The sequence below is a fragment of the Setaria viridis genome, chromosome 5, assembly GCF_005286985.2.
Source record: "Setaria viridis chromosome 5, Setaria_viridis_v4.0, whole genome shotgun sequence".
NCBI classification, from domain to species: Eukaryota; Viridiplantae; Streptophyta; class Magnoliopsida; order Poales; family Poaceae; genus Setaria; species Setaria viridis.
Window position 1 is genome coordinate 1693705 of NC_048267.2, and position 8942 is coordinate 1702646.

Here is an 8942-nt window from a genome sequence, read left to right on the forward strand (position 1 = left end):
AAAAGGTGGGGAAAGGTTTTCAACTTTATTTCCTTGAAGTTGGAGCTTATAGGAGATAAGTTAATGCTAATTCCTTGTCTTTTTGAAACTTATTGCATAGGTTTTAAGTTCAAATGGGGTTCTATATACCTCTAGATAGATTTAGATCTCCAAGGTGTGGATTAGCCATTTTGAGCTCCATTTACCTCAATTTTTTGGATGAAGTTAGGTTATTTAGGTAGGAGAACAAGATTATCTAACCATTTGTACTCAACTTTGATGTTTTAGCCTCATTCATGAATGATGAATTTCCTAGATATCTATGGAGGAGAGAAAAGAAGATTTAGTTTTTTCTATATTGACCCATGCATGATATAATTTTCATTTTTTTCAAGATTTTGTGGGACAAAACAAGTTGCCATGGATGATGAATAATTGATTTTCATTTTTTCCAAGATTTCTATATTTTCATTTGTTAGAAAATACTACATGTGTAATTATATATTTAGTACTTGTTTGTTTAACATTTATGATAGTTTTAATCAAGTTGACATGGATGATATTTTCATTTTGTGTAATTTTTTTTGCTGTTCAGAGAGATGGTTAGGACATGGATGTACCAAGCACAAAGAATGGACACCTATTTCTGTGGAGAACTTAACAAATTCATTAAAGCTGCAGAGAATAATGCAATGGTTGAGAAGATAAGATGGTGGCTTGTTCATATATAACTTTATTGCATATACAATGTTCGAGTGTTGGATCTGAATGGGTTGATTGAGAACCACATTTTAAAAATTTGATACGAAAATGGTACAAAACTTTGGCGGGAACGACATTTCCAGGCACCAGCCCTTAAAGATATCATTTCCAGGAGCGGGTGATGGTGTCACCCGCCCTGAAAAAGGGCTTTATAGGGGCGGATCTGTTACTCGCTTCTGCAAATAACTATTTGTAGCTGTGAAAGTTAGGAGCGGGTAGTGCGCCCGCTCTTGAAAATGTTGCTGCGAAAGCTAGGAGTGGGTAGCGCGCCCGCTCTTCTTTCAATCCTCCTGGAAACCGTTTTTTATAGTGCACGACAGAGCGCTACAATACAAATATACAGTATACTGCATGCAACAATAATATAATACATGGTCTCTCGTATTCATTCGTCGATCGGACTCGATCGATCTAGCTGGCTGCTGCCCCCGCGCGCATGCAGGGGCTAGCTGTGTGCGTATCACGCCTCGTGGCCTCGTGGGCGTGAAGGCGACCTGCCGGCAGGCTGCGCCGCGCCCGGCGGTTATGTGCCGCCGGACGGAGCCCGCAGACGACGACGGAGACCCCTCCTTCGTTTCGATTCGTCGTCGTCAGGGGCCCCGGCCCGGGCAAGTAACTGCGTGATGGAGAGGGCACGGATCTTGACAACGTGATGAGGGGCGTGCGCAACAGACGGCGTCTCGATCGATCTCTTTCACACGCGCGCCATGCGCTGCCCCCGTTGTTATCTGTGGGGACGCCATCACTCCACGCCTCCGCCTCCGTACGATGGCGAGAGCACGTACATGGGTTGGCGATTTTCAATTAAGCAGCCTGATGCCTGGCGTGATTTTGGACAGGTTACAGGTCGATGCTAATCGCGACGCGCCAAGCCGTCGTCAGTGATTGTCAAGTCGTTGGCGGCACCTAGCGAGAGTTCGATCCGTAGGGCTAGAGTTTATGATATCCTGATTGCCTTGGCTACGAGCTTTTTGATAATATATACAGCGCTTCCGTATGCTCTTCGACGACGAACCAAATGGAAGGAACCTCTTCGATCCCTCAGCCCCGGCTGTCATGTCGTGGAGCCTGAAAATTGGAAGAGGAAATTGTCATGCCACCAGCCATTGGTGGAGGCGTGGAGCTTGAGCTCATTGTCACGGGGGCTAATGATTTGTAGCGTAGACTCATTAACATCTTCAATGTCGCTAGAGAAATACAAATGGCCAAGGCTTGGTTACGGCCGCATGAAGCTCCGCTGCTGCCACTAACATTTGCATTATTGGCTACGGCGGCACGGATGGCCGTATCCTCATCTCGTCCTTTCTTCATCCTCTGACTGTACGAACGAACGACCAGACTCGCAGAGAGCTAAACTCCAATCATACTCTTCCGTCGAAGAAATTGACTCGCAGTGTCCTAGTTTTGTATGCATCTTTTGGGCCCACTAAAACTCAAGGAATCTCAAGCAAAATCCAGTGTTATACATACTCAAATTTCGTCAAATAGCAACTCTGAAAACAAACTACACACGGAGAGAGAGCAGAAAAATCATGGCTGTACACCGATACTATACTTTTCTAACTGTAGATAAATGGAAGTTCTCGGGTCTTCTCTGCTTAGTGTTAGCCATGAAAATTGATTTTGTCTATCCAATGATTCGTGATCATGACTTTAATTAGCGAGCTGATAAAGAAGTCTCATAGAAGTACCTATCATTATTCGGAATTGGAAAAACTTTGATGGCACTCTTGCCCTACTTGGTGAGTAGGGTAAAGATGGATCATTAAGAATCGATTTTACGAAGCAAGCTATGAAAAATGACTACTCGATCTGCACTTTAGAAGAATCCCTTTCTTTTTTCTTTTAGGCTACATGTCTCCTACATGTGCTGGCATTTTAGCGGTGGCTACTTTTTTAATAACTGATGCATCTTTTTTTTATATTTTTGTGGATGTCTGATGCTGGATTGTAAAAAAGATAAATGGAAGAGTGTATTTGCATGGAAGAACAACTGATACTCCCGCTGTCCCAGTTTATGTGCAAGTGTAGGATTAAAAAAAATCTCAAATTAAACGCACAATGTACTCCTGTGCTTAGGGGGTGTTTGATACCCCTACTAAACTTTAGCACATGTCACATCGGATGTCTGAATACTAATTAGAAATATTAAATATAGTCTAATTACAAAACTAATTGCACAGATAGAATCTAATTCGCGAGACGAATCTATTAAGCTTAATTAGTCCATGATAATGTTGTGCTACAGTAACCATTTGCTAATGATGGATTAATTAACCTTAATAGATTCGTCTCGCGAATTAGACTCCATATGTGCAATTAGTTTTGTAATTAGCTCATATTTAATCCTTCTAATTAGCATCTGAACATCTGATGTGACCCTGCTAAAATTTAGCATCTCATATCCAAACACCCCCTGTCCGTCCCACATCGCAGCTTGAAGTCCAAACCATGGTAACAGTATCCATTTGAAAAAAAAAAGAATCTGAGGGAGTATCTTACTATTACTAATTGGAGGCTCCTTTTGAAGCCTTTAGGTGAAGCCACCTAGGATTCCTAGGTGGACACTCTAGAAAAAGAGAGAAATCCTATAAATTCTCACAAAAAAGCAAAACATCCGACCATCGATCTATAGATTTAAATCATCATAGCCATTGAATCTATTATGTTTTCTAAAAAATTACCCACCTATGCCATTATGAAAATAGCCTAAATTAACCCCTAATTCTATATATAAATTACCCACCTCTGCCATTATATAAAATAAACTAAAGTAACCCCCTAATCTTCATCAAAATTACCCACTTATGCCATTATAAACAATATTTAAAATAACCCCCTAATTTGCAACTGAATTGCCTACCACAATTACTTAAAAATTAAAAAACTTAAAGTAACCCCTTAAATTTGCATCTATATTACCCACACATGCTATTATTAAAAATAACATGAGGTAATCCTACATCTGAATCAAATAACCTTAATTAAAAATATACAATAATATATGATTCAAAATCGTCTATATCTTACACTATTGGTATACAATATAATAATTAAGGTCTATATGCATGATGTGTGTCACCATTTATAAGGATATAAAGTGATGGGAATATAGATTTCTATGCTAAAATTGTATCTCAAACTTAGGGTTCATTAAACAAATTCAAGTGCATACCTGCGATCCAAAGTGAAAAGTTAAAGATTATAAATGTGGATGAAAATATTATAAAGTAATTACTAACTAAAATCTATCACAATTGGACGAAGATATAGAGTATATATCTACATAAGTATTGTGTTCTAATATTTAACAAACGAGAGGTAGCTTATGGTAATAGTTTTGTAGCAATGTAGTCTCATTTCTTTTTCTACTGGAGACTCCGCAGTAGTTCCCACGAGACAAGCTAGAAAAAAGAGAGAAATTCTCATAAAAATTAAAAACATCAAACGTCAATCCTGTAAACTCTAATAATCATAGCCATTGATCTATTATATTTTCTAAAAAGTTACCCACCACTGTCATTATGAAAATATTCAAAAATGAGCTCTAAACCTATATCTAAATTACCGAGCTCAACTATTATAAAACATAATCTAAAGTAACCTCGTAATCTTCATCCAATTTACTGATACACATCATTATAAAACATAACTTAAAATGTTATTCTAAAATTTTATCTATATTACCCACGTAGGTCGTTATTAAAAATAACCTAAAGTAAACATCTAAATCTTAATCTAATTATCTTCATGTGCATTATACAGAAATGCCAAAAAGTAAACTAATATATGATTCTAAATTATCTATTTATGCCATTGTTAATATAAAAATACTAAGTTAAAGTATATACACATGATGAGTGCCACCATTTAGACCATTTATACATATACTTGCGGAATCAATGAAAAATATTGATTTGTATGCTAAACATAATGTATGGAGGATTGAAGGTGTGATACAAAATGGAAAAAGTATGAATATGGATGAAAAAATGCATAGAGTAATTATTAATTAAAAATCAATCACAACTGGATAAAGATAGGTATATGAGTATTATGTTGAAGTATTGGAAAAATAAGAGAGTAGCAGGTAAACAATTTTGATTATTAGCTAAGAGTTTAATTTTTAAATAATTTTAAATACAATAGCTTCTAAAAATATTAGCCCGTGCGGAGTACGGGTTGATGGACTAGGGTATTATCAAAGGGAGGCAGGAAGTTACTAGCGCCAAACCATGGTAACAGTATCCAACACAGACACTGCAGCAGGGTCAGGCGGAGGCGGTAGCAGGTAGCTTTTTATCTGCGGCGTCACATGGCAAGCCAACACGTCACTTTTGGTCTGTTGGCAGGATCGGCAGCCAGCCTCGTGCCGCCGCCAGCGCACTGCCCGCAGTTTCGTGCTCGAGCGCGTGCAGGACGCCAGGACGGGACGGACCGCGGCCGTGTGGGTGCGTGCCCGTGTTCCTCGTGCAGCGGAGATACGCCGGCCGTCGCGCGTCTGCCAGGTAATCATTTGCCCGCCGGCCGGCCTCCACGTCGCTTTCTCGCCGGTCTCGCTCGGTCGGTGCCACCAGGAACAGGCTCGCGTACTCGAGCCCGCTCGATCGGTCGCTCCGGCAGGACGGAGAGCGGCGTTTCGGCCGCATGCTTTCCTCCCCAAGATTCCAGCCAGATCTACCTTCGGTCACTCGGTGATGGTCTGATGGATCACTGTCTACCTCGCCAGTCGCCACGCAGGCAAGTGAGTGGTGGCCGTTTTAACGGTTTTCGAATAACTTTGCCCTTGGGCGTAAGCGAGCTTGTTTTTTCGGAAGGAAAATGTTTCTTTTTGACGGGGCGCAAGGAAAATGTTTGTGAAACGACGCTGGGCCCTGCAGCACTAGACGAATAAACGACGCCCGCCGAAGCTTTCACCACCGATCCGCTGCGATCCGACCGGAGCTGCTCAGCAGTCAGCACTGAGCACTGAGCTCACCCGCAGCAGCAGATCGGTCGATCTCGTCGCCGCCGCTGCGGGGACCCGGCCGGTCGCCGGCACGGCCCACCCTTCATTTAAGAAGATAGAAGTTCAAAGTTACACGTAGTTTGATATTACATAAGTTCTTTAATATAACCCACTCGGCGGTTGAGGATATAGATTTGCAGCCACGATGCCGGCCGTGGCCCGTGGTGGGCAGCCAGAGCGCGGGCCCTGCGGCTTGTTTAGCTGCGGATCGCGAGAAGGCACCTGCGAATACTCCTCCTCCTCCTGTGGGCTCTGCCATGTGTATTTTAGTATTTGACGCAATTTTGCTGATGGACCACGTGGGTGCCATATGCAATCTTGTCAAAAAGGTTACAAAGATTTTTTTGCGAGGAATAATGTTACAAAGATTTATTCATACACTTCATCCGTTTTTAAGTATATGACGTTTATGGATATATGACAAAGTAAAAAGACAAAGTTGACTTCACTCTATAAGATGGCTAATAAAAGATGAATTTTTTTAGATTAAATAAAAAGATGAATTGAATGGAACGGGACACGTAAAATTCTCAAAACACAGCTGCGTGATGCAAGTCAATTTGTGAATAACGCATCCGTGGTAAATTTGGCCCACACAACTTGAAGCCCATCGATAGTTTCATAGGGTCCAGCCCAAGTTCTCCGTTTTGTTTCCCAACAGAACAGCCCATCATCGACCCAACGTGTTGCTGCCGTGCCATAGCGCGAGTGGCGAGTGCTGGCTGTGACGGACTGACAAAGGCCCGGCAGCCCGTGAGGACGCTGAGCGACAGAAAAAAGCCGTGGCTATGTATCACGTATGTTGCAATTTCACCTGCTGTCATTTTCTACGGCTGCACATGTGAGAAGAGCTGGTGTATGCATGCAAGAGAGATAAAATTAATAATGTCATCCCATGTGTAAAACCGTTTCAAATTTCAAAAAAACCTATAAATCTTACATCGAACATCAAATAAAATTTCGATTGCACCATTGGATTTCTGACAATAAAAGCTTCACGACAAGATCCCACTTAACTATAGTTGGACGAACTTTTTTATTCATATTTTTTAATCAAAGTTGCACGTTAAAAAAATTATATAGTGGAACAAAACAATCATACGCATCGAACATATTATACAAACTTACGAAACAAAAACGTATACTCTTTCTTTTATTTTTATTTTTCCTTCCTTCACTTTTATCTATTTATTATTTTCATTCCTTCTCCTATTTTCATGTTCTCTTTTCCTTTCCTTTTTTCTTCGCTCTTCTTCTTTTCTTTTCTTTACCATTTTATGGTTACACCCTTTCTTCTCATTCTTTTTATTTCTTTTCTTGTCTCTTTTATTTCATTTTCCTTTTTATTAGTTTAATTTAATTCCTATTTTGTTTTTTATTTTAATTTAGATCCTCCTCTATATGTCCCTTATACGTAGTTTACCTTTCTTTTTTCTCATTGGTTTTATTTTTTGTTCTACATTACTTTATTTATTTTTACTCCTTCTCTTTTGTATTTTTGACCATGTGTATATTTTTTATACATAATTTTATTATTTTTGTGTGTTCCTCGAGTAGCTATCTTATCTCAACTTTGTAATATTTTTTTCTTTTTCTTCCTTTTGTATTATTTTTCTTTTTTTCTTATAAATACTTATATCTTCCATTATGATTGAACTATTCATCAAACTATATTTTTTATTTTTTCCTTAAATATTTTTGTGTGTTCATGATGATTGAAGTAATCCTTGGCAGAACATAATTTGTTCGTGGTGTACAATATTTTGTACAATTGTTTAGGTAACGACATAGTTTTATTTATTATACACGTAGAATTATTTATCTGCATGTTGAGCTACATGTTCGAGATGCATACTCATTTATTCGCGTCATTTGATATTTTTGTTCTAAGTGTATAAAAATTTTGTTCTGTGAGTTTCTGCAATTTCTTCGAGGTATGTATGAGTTCATATAATTTGTTCGATGTATATTATAGTTTTATTCCGTTAGTTTGTATAATTTATTCTGGGTGTATTTATTTGTGTTCTTTGAGTTCATATAATTTGTTCAATGTATACTACTGTTTTGTTCCGTCGGTGTTGACGACAGTTAGCACGCCAGTTTGTAAACCGCAAACGCACGGATCATCGTAACTTTTCCCTTAGAGTATTCCATCTAAGGTTTATCAATCCGTGGATCGGTAGCGAACTAACTAGGGTTTTCTATCTAGCTCGATGGATCTAATCCTAACATAAAGTATAGATTGCATATGAAGGGTAACGACACATCCACAGATATAATATAACACCACTAGGGGCACCAAGAACCTATCATCTTCGAGTTGTAGATCTAGCTAATGAGCAAGCACAACATGCTTCTTATCCAAAGCAATCATTAAACTACTACCTTCGATCAACCTCCTGAAAACCCCCACCTTACACGGAAACAGACCCTATCATGATCCCCCCTATTGGCGCAAGCAGTTTAAAGGCACATACACAGATGAACATGTCTAGCTATCAAGAAGGATAAACAAACTAGATCCAATCATCATGATTATATAAAGCATTCTATGTAGTCTAAGCATGTATTAGAATAAGGAATAAGCATATTCATGATAGATAGAAGAGCATAAAAGGAGGCATTGAGTCGCTAACAGATCGAATGACATGAAGAACATTGCTCACATAAATAGATGTATTTAGATCATCACCTCCGAGTACATACCATCGATGATCTACTCCTGCTCCTGAACTCCACCATGGCACAACCGCGCAGGGAGGCCATGGAGGCTAGGGTCGGCCTAAGCCATCTCCTAGACAACTTCGTAGACTTGCAGCGGCCCTCAGCAACCTCTGGTGAATGCCCTTGATTTCGTCGAGTTCTGGTGGATAGATTCTCCATTGAAGATGCCTAGGGGGTCATATTTATACCCTTGGGGAGCCTTGGGGTGTGCTCCACCGTCCCTTGCACGAGCTCCTTGCTTGGGAGTTAAGCAAACTTGATTTCCATAGAATCTGACTCGTTCGGAATTTCATTTTATGCAGCCCTTCCTTCCCGACACTATATCTCCCACGTCTGGACTCCAAATAGGGCAAATCCGGTGCTTAAATTGTGTAGCACGAAAAGATCTTCAACTTTTGTATTCACCGCTTGCCCTGAAAACGAAGCTAAGGTCCTCAAATTAGCATGTATTTCGAACTACTCTGCATAG